Genomic DNA, 15,624 nt, shown 5'->3' with positions numbered 1-15,624 from the left:
TAAAATGTGGGGGAAAGGGGACACAAAACTCGGACTGCGATGTTGGTGAAGCTGTGACTCTAATGATATACTAAGGATCGCCATATATGGCTTATGGCTTTTTGTTCCAGTGGAAGCCGGCAAAATGTAGGCAGATTTGTTCAATTAGGCCAAGGTTGGTTCCTTTATGAGCTTTTCACGCCGCGCTGTTGAGTGAATCTAAAAAAAATGGCAGCATCTCCACTCCGTGGATGATGGCGAGGGTGCGGAGTACGGGGACTCGAAATGACATCCAAGTTGCGCCCCGAGTGACATCGGATTTGCACTCCTGCCGTCATTCGATTTGAGCCGTGAGTTGCACCTTGATTATTTCCTAAATGAAACTGCAACTCGTGGCTCAAATAGACTTTCGCTTGATTTTCGCTTGATGGTGGTGCGCACACGGATGGACGGGGATGGACATTGGGACGTCCTACCGTTACAGGCGAGGGAGTAAGCCGTTTGACTCTCGGGTAATAACTCATGGTCGTAGCCCGCTGTTGTTGTTACTTGTTATTCAACAGCGAATAAGTTTTCATTTACCGTTTTTGCTTGTATCCAAGGGCGAAGTTAGTACGAAACCGCCATGGGGCTTTTTAAAGGAGGTGGTCGACACCTTTCATTTCCTTACTGCGAGGTTTTCCCTGGAATATCTGTTTACCCTTTCCAGGAAGGCTTTGACGAACACTTTATTAGAGAGTCTGTTTCCAGTGCTGGTTTATCGCCAGACTTACATTGGCCACCATAAGGACAGTGTTTTGAAGCGTGTCACACGTATGTGTCTTCCTCCAAATGCAAAAACGTTTTTCTTTAAACTGCATATATAAAGGAATGCTATACCTTGGTCTGACCATTGCCGTTAATGTAATCAACCTGAAACCATTGATCATTGTTTTGTTTTGTGCCGGGATGCGGTGTTTTTCTGGGGTGTGTTGCAACAAACTCTTAAAAAGAACATGTACATTACCCCTTATACAATCCGGTTCTTGCCTTTTCGGGATGTTACTGGAGTGCCCTATGATATATTTGTTGTGACGGTATTGTATAGCTTGTGGAAGTGCCGCATAACGGACAGGCACGCGGAACCCCCTCGCCCAATGAAGTCCATTTTTCGGGAGCAAGCTGCGTTGGTGCGGAGCATTTATGCGGCGCAAAGCGACCCACCAGAATGGCTTCATCTGTTGGACGCGTGCGTCTGCTTGCCGGAGTTTTGATGGACGGCTTATTTAAGCTGCAGTGATGTGCATCTTCATGGGCGACTCATAACTCTTGTAGGCTGTAAAAAGTGCAGTTTTCTATGCAGTAAAGAAAAAAAAAAATGGTCGCAGCCCAATGGGTAAGACGACTGACACTAACTCTGTCTGGTCTATTAGACACAGGCTCGAATCCTGACGGTGCCTGTGTGAATTTTTTGCGATTGTAAATGCTATGCGCGCGGATGCGGACTGACATTGTGCGGTCCTAAGGTACTCCGCACCTAAAACTTAGCTTTTACATCTTTCCATTCGAGGGTGGATGTTTATTTTCAAGAGCCCTGCGTGAAAAGCTCAGTGTGAAACCGGCAACCTAACCACTTCGCCACCCCAAAGGCCCGATGGGTACAGGTTAGCGGCGGCGGGGGACAATAACTTGTGCATCCAGTTGGGCGCAGGTTTGTTTTCTCGTATCCGAGAGAAGCGCGTGTGCTTATAAGAACAAAAAAAAAAGCTGCTCACGATCCACACATATGGGTATTGAGCCTAGGTTGCTCTCGAGCCCGAAAAATGGACCTTTTTAAATCAGAAAAGCAATGTAGAACAGTTTTGAGTGGATTTCTCCGCCAATCAGATCCAGTCGGCGAGATAGATAACTTCGCAGAGCTAGTCTGACAGCACCAAGCAACCTGCGAAAATGGCAGAGCCCATGCAACGCTTTGGCTTAAAGGGGCGAGAGGTACGACTATCGTATTTCTTGACACGGATGCGAATCTTCTAAATGCGATTTTCTTGTAGTCGCGGTACATCCAGATGACTCCGGAAAACATAACCGATTTCTGCGTGCTCCGCCTCGTGTATACGGCATTTGCTGCGTCGCCAGAACAGAGAAATAAGGGGGGAAAAAAAGAAAGAAAGACAGATAAATAACGAAGGAAATCAAGAAAGAATAAAAGGAAGATACTTAAAAATAAAAAAAAAGACGCGCAAGGAACAAAATAAATAATGAAAGAATCAGGAAAATATAAACAAAAAACAAAAAATAGAGACCAAGAAATAAGTAAAGACAAAAAAGAAAAAATAGTAAGGGATCGGGGAAAAATATCCAGAAAGGACGGCTGCCAAACAGGCAATTGTGACAGAGAAGGTTTCGAATTCTTTTTTTTGTTTTCTAGTATTAAACATAATTGGAAAGGCAGTTTCATTTTCATTTGCACTAGATAAAATTAGGATGCTTTTGGCACCTATTCAACGTTCCCGGCATAAATTTCCTCGTGAAAGTTTCGTCTCAGTGAAGTAAATTATGTTCCTACTTGCAAAATGTGCACCCAGACATTCGGTTTCAATTTTAAACTAACGCAGGGAGGAAATATATGGTTACATTAATGGTTTTTTGTTGTCCGACCGCGGCGGCCGCTTTTCTGATGGAGGCGAAAAGCGAAAACGCCCGTGTGTCGAGATTTCGGAGCAGGTTAAGGATCCTCAGATGGCCAAAATTAATCCGGAGCCCTCCACTAGGGCGCGTCTCATAGCCTGTTAACCTTCGACGCGTTAAACTCCACAATCAACCACTACATAACATTAATGCTTAAACTACTCAACTAATTGTACTTTCGCCATAAGGCCTGCCAGTCTTCGCCCTAGGATGTCCATACGCGTACTTTTATGTCTCACAACATGCGGAGACGGCAGTGGGAATACTTTTGAGCGCTATGACTGATTTCAGCTGCTAATACTGAAATCTTACATTCACCATAGGCGGAACTGACCACGAGCGTTTGTAGCCCACATATAAAAAAAAATGCTCTCAATCACACAGTGAACGCGGCTGAAAAAAGAGACGAAATGTTTGCACGACATAATACGTGAATGACCGGGGCGCTGTCCAATCTAGTGCAAGAAAACAAAACACGATTTTTTTTCGATTTGGCATAATGCTGAGAAAATTAGCCTAATGGAATTGTATGTGGAGAGAGAGAGAGAGAGAGAGAGAGAGAGAGAGAGAGAGAGAGAGAGAGAGAGAGAGAGAGAGAGAGAGAGAGAGAGAGAGAGAGAGAGAGAGAGAGAGCTTTATTAGAGAAGAAAGGCGAGGTTTGTCAGAATCTCAACACCGACATGCTACTCGGCGGGGTGAGGGCAAGGGAGGAAAGAAAAGGCCCTATGGATAACAGGGCAGAAGAAAGACGCGAAAAGAAAAAAAAAAAAAAAGAGCTACAATTTTGTCTCCGTAGACAGACATGGGGCTTTGTGGTACTGCTGGAATGTCTTATGGGCAGCGTCTTCACGTCAGTTTTATTCGAATTTTCAATGATGTTTACCCATAATAATCGCTGAGATAAAACATTTCCGCGGAAACCCGTTGCCCCCTGGGTTCAGCCGATGGCAAACAGTGAACGTGCACGGCCCTTACGCCTAGTACGGCTCACTACTTGTTCGGCGTGGAAACCCGTACAGCTCTCCTAACTGCCAGAAATGTGGTACTGGTGTCCTGTGCAGTGGGTGACACCTCCTGCTGTGGCAATGTTAAGCACTCAGTGTTGCTAGAGAACGCTGCCTAAAGACACTTGGCCCGTTACGACCGGCAGACTACGAAGCCGGCATTGAGGGCGGCTTCTAGATGCCTTTCTTTCCCTGTTCTCCCCACTCCTTACTTCCTTTCCCTTTTCCGTCTCTTGACCGAGGCTTTCTTTTTTAAAGTGGCCATCGAATGCGTTCATTTCTGCAACTGGACAAAAGCCGACCAATAGCCGCTACACCGAATGACGTCATGCCAGCGTTCGAAGGACGTCGAGACTGGGAAATAGAGAAAAATCTTTTGAGCATGTTTCTGATTATTATGAGGTTTAGCGCGCCGACGCTACACAGGCGATGAGGCGCCGTAGTGGAGGGCTCCGGATTAATTTTGACCACCTGGGTATCTTTAACGTGCGCCGAAATCTCGAACACACGTGCGTTTTCGCTTCTCGCCTCCAACAGAAAAGAGGCCGCCGCGGCAGGGAATCGAACCGGCGTCCCTGGGCTCAGCAGCAGAACGCCTTGGCCACTGAGCCACCACTGCGGGTTTGAGCAAGTTTCTAAGTTATCCGATGGGCATAAAGCAGTAATTTTTTTGGCTAGGGTACTTTGCGACCATCTAATCTAACTACTGGATGTGCTGGTTAAGATTTCGGAAAAAGCTGAAAAAAGTATTGCAGGGTCTCTTTAACGTTGTCCGAAGTGGTTAACATTGATCGACGCATCGTGTTCCTCCTGATGGTCTTTGTCTGCATAATAAGGTGGGCTTAATTGTAGTGCGACGTACTCTTTGGCTGTTCTTCCCGGTAACAAATGCCTGCCCACCTCACTTTTTCGCCTTCTATCACACGGGCGCTTTAATACGGCAAAACTGCCGTTAGCGTGAGATGTGCTAAGAACGCGCACGCACGCATACACTAATTATCGTAAAATATTCACGCATAGACATAATACTGCTGTATTCAAGGTGTAAAACATGGACTAATTCTTTTATGTTAAAAAACGCTTCGCTTTTAAATATAATCGTCTACGATGGATCCTGCCTGTATTTTGGGGAACTCCAAATTTTAAAGTTGACAGTAGAATTAAGCGGACAGAGGTATAGAAACTACGAAAACAAAACAGAGACAGGACAGACCAATACTTGTACTCTATAAACTCTCCGTTACTGTCTAGTTTATTCACTGGCGTCACCAAAGTAAAAAAAAAAAAAAAAAAAAAAACAGGCGCCTGAGTTTTTTTTCTCTCCGAACTTCTGGCCGGAATGCGGCGAGTGTTGTTACATTTTTTTCCCTTCCGTTTTTTTTTTCTCCTTAATTCTGTTCGGTACGCTCGTGGAAGCTTGTGAGAATGTACGACCTGTCGCGTTGGCTTTTAGCGTGATTGAAGACAGGCGTAACGTGAGTCTCACCATTCACGAAAGGGCAGGGAATGTGAAGTGGGAAACTTTCCCCACGAAAACCGCCAAGAGCGGATTTCTCATCCAGAAAGCCCCGATGGGGTGTGCGCTGATCTCTAAAAGGAGAAAGCGTCCCGCACACGCAAGCGAGCTTCGACGGAGCCTGATCGAGCACGCAGCATCGCGCCGGCTTTTCGTTTCGTATTTTCTGGCCGCCATGTGCGTTCGATTCTGAGCTGGAGAGAAAATTAAGATTGGCGGAGCTTTCTTTTTTTCTTTTTTTTTTCAGTTTTCGCAGGTTGAAGGGCGGGGTCACGTTTGAACATCGTATAAGACTAAAGAAAAACAAATAAAAAACACGCACGCGTTCTAAGGGTTATTTAGGCTAGGCTTTTGCTTGTTTCAATTGTTAGCGTTTGAGAACAGTTTTTTTTAGACACGTTAAAACCTTTTTATTTTGTGAGTGGTAGAACCGCCGGTCTAACGTGGTATGAGGCTTGGACGCAAGTTTTGTGGTTTTTGATAACAAGCATGATTGCCAATGACTTGAAGACAGACGAGACAAATAAGTAAATAGCTCACAAGTGATGATTGAATCGAGTGCTGTGTAGCTTATCTGACGATTCTGTCTTTAGCTTAGTGCCACAAATGTTTGCTAGTCTATTGTGACCGCACTGCCCCGTGGCAAAACCACTTGAATAAATCCCTTCCCATTTTCCCGCTAGTGGCTAATGGAGAAAGTTCATTGCGAATGCACTTTCGACGTATGCAGCATTTACTTTTTCTCACTGAGGTTGTACACCGATACAAAAAGCGGACATTGATGTCTGACCAAACGAAGATATAGAAAGCTGATATCACGTTACTTAGTCGACCGTGCGACACGCCAGATAGACGTGCTTGTGCCGGACATTTGTGAGGTCGCCCACGAACCACACAGGCGGCGCGGATAGCTAGAGGTGCCGTCCGGGAAATATTTATTGAACGCATTCGTGGCTGCCGGATGTGCGACGTGATGTCCCTACGGGGACGCCGAGAATCATCGACGATATATGCCCAGCACGGAGTGCTAGGTCAGCATTCCAACAATGACCACGTATACATCGACATTACACGGACGTTAGGCAGCATTGGCTCCCGTGTCTTGCGGCTCACAGGCGTTCAATGTATTCGGGTTCGTCGGAAAGTGTGCAGTCATAGACTAACGAAACGTGATCACCAAATGATGAACCAGAAGGCACAAATAGCGCGATTTCTTTTCATTCAGTTCAAAGTGGCGCGCGGGTTAATTACGGTAACAAATTCGGGAAATGCGGCTTTCCAAATACGCTACACTCGCGATAATTAAAACTCTGATAATTCCTACTTTCGGCTAATTCAAACAAAATTCAAATTTTTGGTTGGCCTGCCATCTTTAATGTGTTTAAAAGTCGTTTAATTCAAATTCGGCCATTCGGCTAATTCGTACTTTTTGCGTGTTCATACCGGCAAATATCTACTGCTTTCCCGCAAGTATGTGAAAATTTGCGTGCTTATATAATCATAACAGTCAAAAAAAAAAAAAAAAAAAAAAAAAAAAACAAGCGCCTCAAGCCTTCAAGGAAAAAGGCGTTTCTAGTAAACAAACGTTCGAAACGGAGCACAAGCAAGGTAGACCGTGATGCTTCTTAACTTTCTAGCCTTAATTACCGTTTCCACGATGCGAATTAGAAACCAAAACAACGAACAGGTCTTAAAAAACTTCTAAACATGATTGACTGCCTTCACTTGTCGAAGCGGTGAAAACCACGCGGGCCACTGTCCCAAAAACAAAAAGAAATACGCGCAATCGTGCAATCAAGTGTCAGCCAAAAAAAAAAAAAAAAAAAAAAGAACAAGGAAAACGACGCGGTGGTTACGAAACTGACGCGCACGGCATTCGTCTTGTGGACCTTACGCCTCTGCTATCTGTTTATTTTGTGCAGTTAGGGTTTTAAAACGCTTAAAAACTTAAAAAAAAATGTGATTAAAATGAATGCCTTCTCATAATGTATGCTGTCACCTTGCCCAGAGGCAAATATATTAACACTTATGTTAATTCAAATTTCTGATAATTCAAACAAAATCCTGGGGTCCATTCGAGATTGATTGATTGATTGTGGGGTTTAACGCGCCGACGCAACGCAGGTGATGAGGCGCGCCGTAGTGGAGGGCTCCGGATTAATTTTGACCACCTGGGGATCTTTATCATGCGCTGAAATCTCGTACACACGGGCATTTTTGCTTTTCGCCTCCATCAGAAAAGCGGCCGCCGCGGCCGGGAATCGAACCCGCGACCTCGTTCTCAGCAGCGCAACGCCTTAGCCACTAAGCCACCGCGGCGGGTCCATTCGAGTTTGAATTATCGCGAGTCTACTGCATACCAATACCACGCCATTGTTGCACCCCCACGAAGAGGATTCGATTTTGCGTGTTCTGGCTCGTATTTTCGTGTTCGCATTTCCTTTGTTTATGACTGAACGTGGTAATTATGTGGGCTGTAAAGATCATAGGTACATTTATTGGCGCACATTATATTAAGGACAGTGTCTATTCTGCTGACGCCGGCAAAATAATTTTTCCGAAATTCCACCGGCAGTCGCCGCCCATTGGCTTCCCGTAGTCAAGTGGAACCTGTCGGTAAAATAAGATACCTTTAAAGGAGCCATGAAGAGAAAACACAAGTTTGGTTCATTCGAAAGATTGCCTCGTTAGAACCATACTGACACCACTTTTAGCGCAAACTTCGCTCAAATAAGCTACATAATTAGGACAAAAAAGGAATGACCATGCGACCCACCAGTTCATTTCCCGCAACTGAACCTATGATGTCACACTAGAATGCTCTGCGATTGGCGGAGGCCAGCAGAAGCAAACGCAAGTTATCAGGGCTTACCAGTTTGCATAGTGAGCTATATGCCCGTGAAACATACTGCACATTCATTTTATGACACTAAGAACGGTGGAGTAAACGGTTGAAGTACCGAACGAACACGCAAATATGTACGGCAATGCGTACGAAACTACCGCGGTCGAGCAGTTCATCTCGCCGTCGCGCAGACGAATTTTCGGGTTCGAGGCTCTTCGGGGCCAACGAACCGTTCTAGCACGCACAGCCGCGACCTTGCTTGGTATCTTAATCCCTTGACAGAAGGTTGGCCGTCATATCGCCAACCAGCAAAGGTAAAAATTGAAACGAGGGAAGTAAGGAACAGCAAGCAGCGACGAGATAGTGCCAGTCGTCGCAGAAGTTTCGGAATGGTGTTGGCTTGCTGCTGTCGTTACGAGCTCGTTTCCAGTTTACAACCACTGAAAACTTCAGTTTGTTCGAGTACTTTACAATGAAATTTCGTTGCTACGTTTTGAAATGCCCTGTAGTACGGGCAAATCGTCGAGGGAGTGCGACATCCCCGCCGGTGAAGAGATCTCCTTTCATGTGCTGCCACAACGACGAACCTCGGTGAAGCAAGTGGCTACGTTTTGTGAACTTTGCAAACGTAGGAGAAAGGGAGCTAAAGGAAGTACGAATGTGCTCGCTTCATTTCAGACGAAGTGATTACGGCAGGGACCCTTACGTTAGCTCACTCCTGGGACATGCCGCCGCTCGTCGCCTACTTTGTCAAATCGCCGTCAAAGCGCTCTGAGCTTGAAAAAAAAAAAATACCTTACACACCGCGCATTGACGCTCGTATCTTTCTGGTCGGAGCAGAGAGCTCGCGCGAACGGCTTTCTATACACGACACCGGCCAACTGGCATAAGCAATACTGCTACTGAAATTGAACTATTATTAACCGTATTACAAATACGGCACATACGTATTCGTCCGTCGCGAAGGCGCGACGGGGCTGACGAGGCAGCGGTGCCGACAGGCTGAGCGTTCGTCTGTTGTGGTTATCGCGGAATGGTCGCTTTCCGGTCCATCCCTGTATCCCACAACCGTGCCGCTCGTGCACTTAGAAGCATTGAGCGTTCAAGGGGTGTGAGGTTGTTAGATGCAAGCCCGAGCTCCTCGGCGAGAGTTTTGTTGTTCGGATCAGGCGATTCCATGTCTAGGGCTGCGGGTGCACTAGGTTTTACTAGTATTTTTAAAATGGCCGCCACCTCGGTTTCGGCACGAGTTCCGGTTCCTGTTTGATTCCCGCGTGTGGGTGCTATATGGAGTCGACATACTAAGTATCTGTTTCATGAACCGGCTCGTATGACGCCATTGTTCACGTCACGAAATGTGCAATTTAGCGGGAGATTTAAAATTTTGGCTTAAATTGCCTTATTTCTCAGTGAATAAAGCACCATTTGCTTCCGGGAAAACGCTTGGGGTACTATGAAACACCTAAACTTTCGAATAAAACAAACTTTTGTTTTCTCTTCATGGCTCCTTTAACTATGCCGGCGCCGGTAGAATAATTTTGCCGAAATATTACCGGCAGTAGAGTTACGGGCAGTAGAACGCAACCTAACCTAACCAAAATGGCCTTACCTAACCCAACCTAATGCAACCTAACTTATCATAACCTAAACTAACCCTACCCAGCTACACCAAACACAAACTATCGTAAACCCAACCAAAACCATAAAGTCCTGCGCGTCGGTCTCCTGACAATTGTAGGAATAGCCCAACTATAGACAAATTCGCTAACAATATACCGATGAACGAAGACTTTTCACAATCTGATAATAGCAAAAAACCTTCCCTAATTCGGGATTCGAACAATAGACTCCCTCTTTCTAAAGGGGTACGACACCACAGCGCCACGGGAGCCGCCGGCAGGACTAGTTCTCGCAGAGTATTTGTCCTGTGGTCGATCCTGGTGGCGTGCTTACCCAACCACAGGCGACCTCCGGGACAAATTCCCTTGCTTGGTTTTCATATCGGCACTACTTTTTTTTTAAAGTGGAGACGTATTATTTCAATTTTGACAAAGGTGAAACGTGTAAGAACAGAATAAGCCAAAGCATACCCAGCCTCATTTCTGACTTCGCGGCTTGCGGTCGAGCCTGTAATTGCGTGGTTTGCAAGTAATTCTATGGTGTTCTCGCTCTAGGTTACTGTTCACAATTCTTTATTCCCGTGTTTCCATATAATGCATATTTCAATTTTCTTTAATATTTTTTTTTTCAATTTTCTCCTAATGCATATTTTAAATGAACTTGCGAAGCACGTCACGGCCAGTCGCACGCTGAAATGCAAAGCTACCGTCACGTTAAGGAACGTAATGATGCCGGAACAGACGTGAGCAGGAGATAACAGCAGCTATGCAAAATTTTTTTTTATGGAAGCGACATTTACGAACAAATACCCGAGATCTGTCTTTTTAAGTTCTGCTTCGCCGCAGTAAGAGTATGTTCGAGGCGGTGCACCCTTTACAGGAGGCACTCGCCGCAGGGAACGAGGGATTTCTGTTGACACAACACCGGATCTCACCGGCGTAGCCCCTTACAACTGGCGCCGTAAAAACAATTGTCGAAAAGGTGACGAGGGAAAGACGCCGGATAAGGACAATCTGAAGCTAAGCGAATCAAAACTTGCGACACGGCTTGAGGAAATGGGCTACCGCTTTGATACGCGCGCCTTCCGCTGTCATGAGCACTCGATAGACAGGCCCCTGCTTTTAAGAGAGGGAAGAGAATTAACGTTTATTTACGCAGCCCGTATCCGGTTTCGTGCTGTGTGAGGTTGAGATCGAGAGTTCTCCGTCTCATGGTGAGCAAGAGGTGAAGGAGGCTTGCCGAGGACCCTGACCTGCCGGCCCCTTTTCATTCCCCTACCCCAGAGCAGTGGGAGATACTGCTGTCCAGCTCCCCCCCTCAAGATCAGCTTCTGCTGGTCGAGAGGGCCAGTCGAGCCGGGACGGCGCATGGCTACCTGAAATGAGGAACCACCCCACCTAAACATCATCATCATCATCATCATCATCACCAGCCTATCTACGCCCACTGCAGGGCAAAGGCCTCTCCCATTATTCTCCAATTGCCTCGGTCCTGTGCCAACTGTGACCAATTTATCCCCGCAAGCTTCTTTATCTCATCTGCCCATCTAACTTTCTGCCGCCCCCTACAGCGCTTGCCTTCTCTAGGGATCCACTCTGTTACCCTTAATGACCAGCGGTTATCTTGCCTTCGCATTACATGTCCTGCCCACGTCCATTTCTTCTTCTTAATTTCTACTAATATGTCTTTAACACCAGTTTGCTCCCTGACCCACTCCGCTCTCTTCCTGTCCCTTAATGTTACACCTATCATTTTCCGCTCCATTGCCCGCTGAGTCGTTCTCAATTTAAGTTGAACCCTCTTAGTGAGCCTCCAAGTTTCTGCCCCGTAGGTGAATATCGGTAAGATGCAGCTGTCATACACTTTCTTCTTCAGCGACAATGGTAGGCTGCTATTCATTATCTGAGAATGTCTGCCATATGCACCCCACCCCATTCTGATCCTTCTAATTATCTCTGCCTCATGGTTTGGATCTGGGGTCACAACTTGGCCTAAGTAGATATATTCGCTTACCACTTCCACTGCCTCGCCACCTATGTCAAACCGCTGTGCTGTCCCGAGGTTATTGATCATTACTTTAGTTTTCTGCATATTAATTTTCAGTCCCACGGTTCTACTCTGTTCGCCCAGAGCGGAAAGCATGCTTTGCAATTCGTCCCCCGAGTTACTTAGCAAGGCAACGTCATCAGCAAATCTGAGGTTACTGAGGTATTCTCCATTAACCCTTACTCCCACCTGTTCCCAAACCAACGTTCTGAATACTTCTTGTAAACATGCTGTGAATAGCATTGGAGAGATTGCGTCTCCTTGTCTGACACCCTTTCTTATAGGTATTTTACTGCTCTCCCTATGGAGGATGATCGTAGCTGTAGACCCATGGTAGATATCCTCTAGTATTCTTACATAATGCTCATCTACCCCCTGGTTCCGTAATGCCTGAATGACTGCTAGGGTTTCGACCGAGTCAAATGCTTTCTCATAATCTATGAAGGCTATGTATAGGGGTTCAGTATACTCAGCGCACTTCTCTATCACCTGATTGATCGTGTCCATTCTGTGTTATCGTGTCCATTCTCGTGCCGGTCTGTGTTATCTCTACGCCATCGCTGCATCGCTGCAGATGCAGCGATGGCGTAGAGGTAGAACACCCGTCTCGCGTGCAGAAGGACCGTGGTTCGAATCCCGGTGCCGGACAATTCCAACCGGATTAAAAAAAAAAGAAAAAAAAAATCCGCGTATTGATGGAATTGCACAAAGGGGCTTGGGGTGCGGCCTGACCCCGGCGACCATTGCCGGTAATGCACTCCCTCACCAGAGCAGGATTGGCCACCCTGGTGTAGTAATGGCCACAACCTCCCATGAATACGCCAACCTAAACATAGCTCAATAAAAAAAGCTCTCTCTCTCTCTCTCTCTCTCTCTCTCTCTCTCTCTCTCTTCCTTCCCGGTACATGAGGGAACGCTCGCTGAAGCGCGGCTCCCCAACATTGTGGCTCCAGATTTCCCTCTTGTATACATTAGTAGGAAACTCTACGCATCTAACAATAAAATCTTCAATTTTTTTTTTTGGTTCTATAGTGCGTGAGGCGGGCGAGTTTCTGGATACGTGCCATGCTTGCGGTACCTGCGCTTCATCCCACACCTTTTCTGTCTATGAGTACATAAAGTGCATGACCAGAAAATGCTCCGAAACGAATATAATTTATGGTAGATGGTAGTACGGGCTTTTCTTCGGCCTAAAGAAATCATCAAGGCATGCTGGAAAAAAGTGTTTACAAGGTAACATTGGACGGGGCTGGCGCTTGGCAATACACACCAATGCCTCAATGCAACTCGCTCGGTATTAACAGGGAAACCGAAAAACTGCATCGTAAAAAAAAAAAAGGTCTGCGAAGCGCTCAAGGTCGTACCAAGGCACGCAATCTGCGAAAGGCAAGGACATCAAAAACTGGCCCCCTGGGATATCAGACCCGTCGACGCCGCAATTTCGTCCGGTCTGAACACTGAAATCTGGGTCGTTGCTCAACCGATAGAACCGTATTGCGGATTGCATAACGTTGAAAACGTACGCAGCAGACAGAACGGGCGACGAGGTTTTTCTTGGAATCGTCGCGGAGGAGACATCTTTCGCGCCGCGAAGGAGCCATTCCACCGAACGTTGGAGAAAATAATTTGCGCTCTAATTTCGCCGTCTTGCAACAGGCTGTACTTTTGTAACCGGTGTAACATTCGCTGTGTAAGACTAAAGTTTGCTCGCTGCAGTATTTCACAGCAGAATAAGTATAGTTAAATTTTTACTTTTTCAGCGTCGCCCGCACGCAGCGAATTGCGATAATTTGAATATTCAACTGTTTTTTTTTTGTTGTAGTTGTGGCGGTCTAGATTCCCAGTATTTCTCCTCGTGGTCATTATTATTATTATTTTTTTCTTATTTTGTAACCTGGTTAAAACTACCGGACCGTGCGCGACGTAGTATTAAAGGCTGCGAATAGGCTACAGTAGTACCTTCACGGGTTAAAAGATTAGCGCACGGGCGTCAGCGTTTCGAACTCACCGCAGCTCGGTGCTGAACCAGCAAGTCTAACTTTACCTTGTGCAAGGCGTCAGCATGTTTTGTCTGCTAAAGTGAAGGTGAATTTTTTTCCTTCTAGATTGCTTCTTCTGGGCTAATAAATAACCGTCTGACGTCTCTTTTCCATGAAACCTTGTCACTGCTGCCAATTTTTCAGGTTTTCAGGCTTGGCTTTGCTAAGCTTCAAAATGTAAGCAGTCGGGATATAGTACCTGGAAAGCCTCTTGGCACTAAAAACATTCAATTTAATGTGAAATTTTGGTTTCAGGTTTCTTTATTCAGAATGTATTCATACAAACTGCATTATTCGTTTTAATACGAGCATTCAAAGTCCCGTAGTAAAAAAAGACGGTGGAACGTTCTTGAATTCATAACATATATTCGTGCTATTACATTTTGGCAATTGAAAGAAACGTTATCATAGCGTAAAAAAAAACAGTAAAACTGAATTACTTAATATCTAATCTGATAAGCACTAGATCCCGGCAGGGGATTTACATCAGTAGACAGTGAGAGTAAACAGCTCAGTACGAGCTGTTCAATTTTAAACAATTTTCGGTGGCTTCTTTGCTTTTTACTGTGTCATTGTGTTCACGTTGGTGAGAGTTGATGACCATTATAGGCGTTGTCAACGCCGGTTCGATTGGCTTCCAACATCAGGAGCTAATTTTAGTGGTAAGCTCAACCTCCTGAGGTTACCCTTTACTTCCACGTTCCAGCCAGAGGCAGCTGAGCCATGTTTCCTAGCGCAAAAAGAGACGTGAACACAATACAAAAAATGCGGACGGGACTGACGTCTGTTCCGTCCGCATTCTTTTCTTGTGTTCGCGTATCTTTTCGGTCTGTCAAACATGGCTCAGTTATTTCAGTACCAACTCGCCCAACTTTTTACTCTCTTGCAGCAAAAGCCATCCTTTCGTACGCACGGAGGAACGTCCGTCCTTCCGTCCCAAAATTATCTGCTTCGGGTAAATGCCGCTCCTACTTCATGTTCGTTTCCGTTCCGGATGAAGCTTTGAAGTATTGTTCTGCTGTTACGGACAATGGCGCATAATACAAATTCAGGTAGGTTGTGTCGAGTCCACTCCGTGAATAATTTTTGCCTATGCCATCTATACATATTAGTACTTAGAAATTGTATTTGCTCTGAAAATTGTTGTACAGAATGTTTTTTTAGGGAAGCTATGTTGACTTACCAGGGGAAGTTTGAGGAGAAGGGAAAATAGCCTGAGTTCTCCCTTAGATGGCCTATACCTTTTTTAAAATTGATCTGTTGGTATTTTGGTCAATAAACTTTAGCTCACGTGGGAAAGGAAAATCTCAACAAGTTGTGGAATTCGAAGAGTCATATTTTATGAACATCTGGTTCTAGATCTCCGCAGAAAAAAAAAAAAAACTTTAGGGTCATGCAGGCGGTTTGAAAGTGTTTTTGCATCGTGCGTAAATGAAACACAGTGCCAGTAATGATAGTTGAACTCACTAATAATGATAGTTGAACTCACTAACATGTGAGAGGAAGACTCCAACGTCAAATAAGCTTCTGCAAAAGAAGAAGTGGCAAGCACCTGAAATGCAACCTGATGATGTAAGCGAAACAGTCTGACCTCTATATTGGTAGAGCAGCTGCCGTGGATAGGTAATAGGTGCAGGTTCAAGCTCTGTGACCAGTTAAAGAAAGGCTTAATCTCAATGCAGTCGAGGGGGACACAAGGTTACACTTATGATAAGGCAGAGCGGAGTCATCAGTGAAATCGCAGTTAAGGTGGTAAATCACAGCAAGTTTAACATCGCCAGTGGTCTTCCTCTTTTTCTAGTTTCTGTTTTACTAGTAATTATGTCCTATTATATTAAAATCGCCGTAAATTGAGGGTTAGGAGTTGGGACGTGGTTGTTGTACATGTCTACGATTCATTATTTCCTG

The 15,624-nt window shown here is 45.5% G+C and overlaps 1 protein-coding gene and 1 long non-coding RNA gene across 5 annotated transcripts in view; one reads left to right on the top strand and one right to left on the bottom strand.

Moving 5' to 3' along the window:
* Positions 1 to 15,624, bottom strand: part of LOC144152979 (cubilin-like) — a 276,959-nt gene that overhangs the window by 46,337 nt on the left and 214,998 nt on the right. The gene's annotated exons all lie outside the window — the stretch shown is intronic.
* LOC144152980 (uncharacterized) overlaps positions 1 to 15,624 on the top strand; it is a 99,416-nt gene that overhangs the window by 56,725 nt on the left and 27,067 nt on the right. Inside the window, exon 4 of one of the 2 annotated variants that reach the window (XR_013319260.1) lies at positions 14,606 to 14,768. The exons of the other annotated variant lie outside the window; for it this stretch is intronic. This is a non-coding gene — a long non-coding RNA (uncharacterized LOC144152980). The remainder of the gene's footprint in view (positions 1 to 14,605; positions 14,769 to 15,624) is intronic. 2 annotated transcript variants of the gene reach the window in all.

Source organism: Haemaphysalis longicornis, unplaced genomic scaffold (genome assembly GCF_048455015.1).
Source record: "Haemaphysalis longicornis isolate Haplotype H1 unplaced genomic scaffold, Haemaphysalis longicornis Haplotype H1 scaffold_9, whole genome shotgun sequence".
Taxonomy (NCBI): domain Eukaryota; kingdom Metazoa; phylum Arthropoda; class Arachnida; order Ixodida; family Ixodidae; genus Haemaphysalis; species Haemaphysalis longicornis.
The sequence above is the reverse complement of the archived record's forward strand: the minus strand, read 5'-3'. Positions and strand labels throughout refer to the sequence as shown.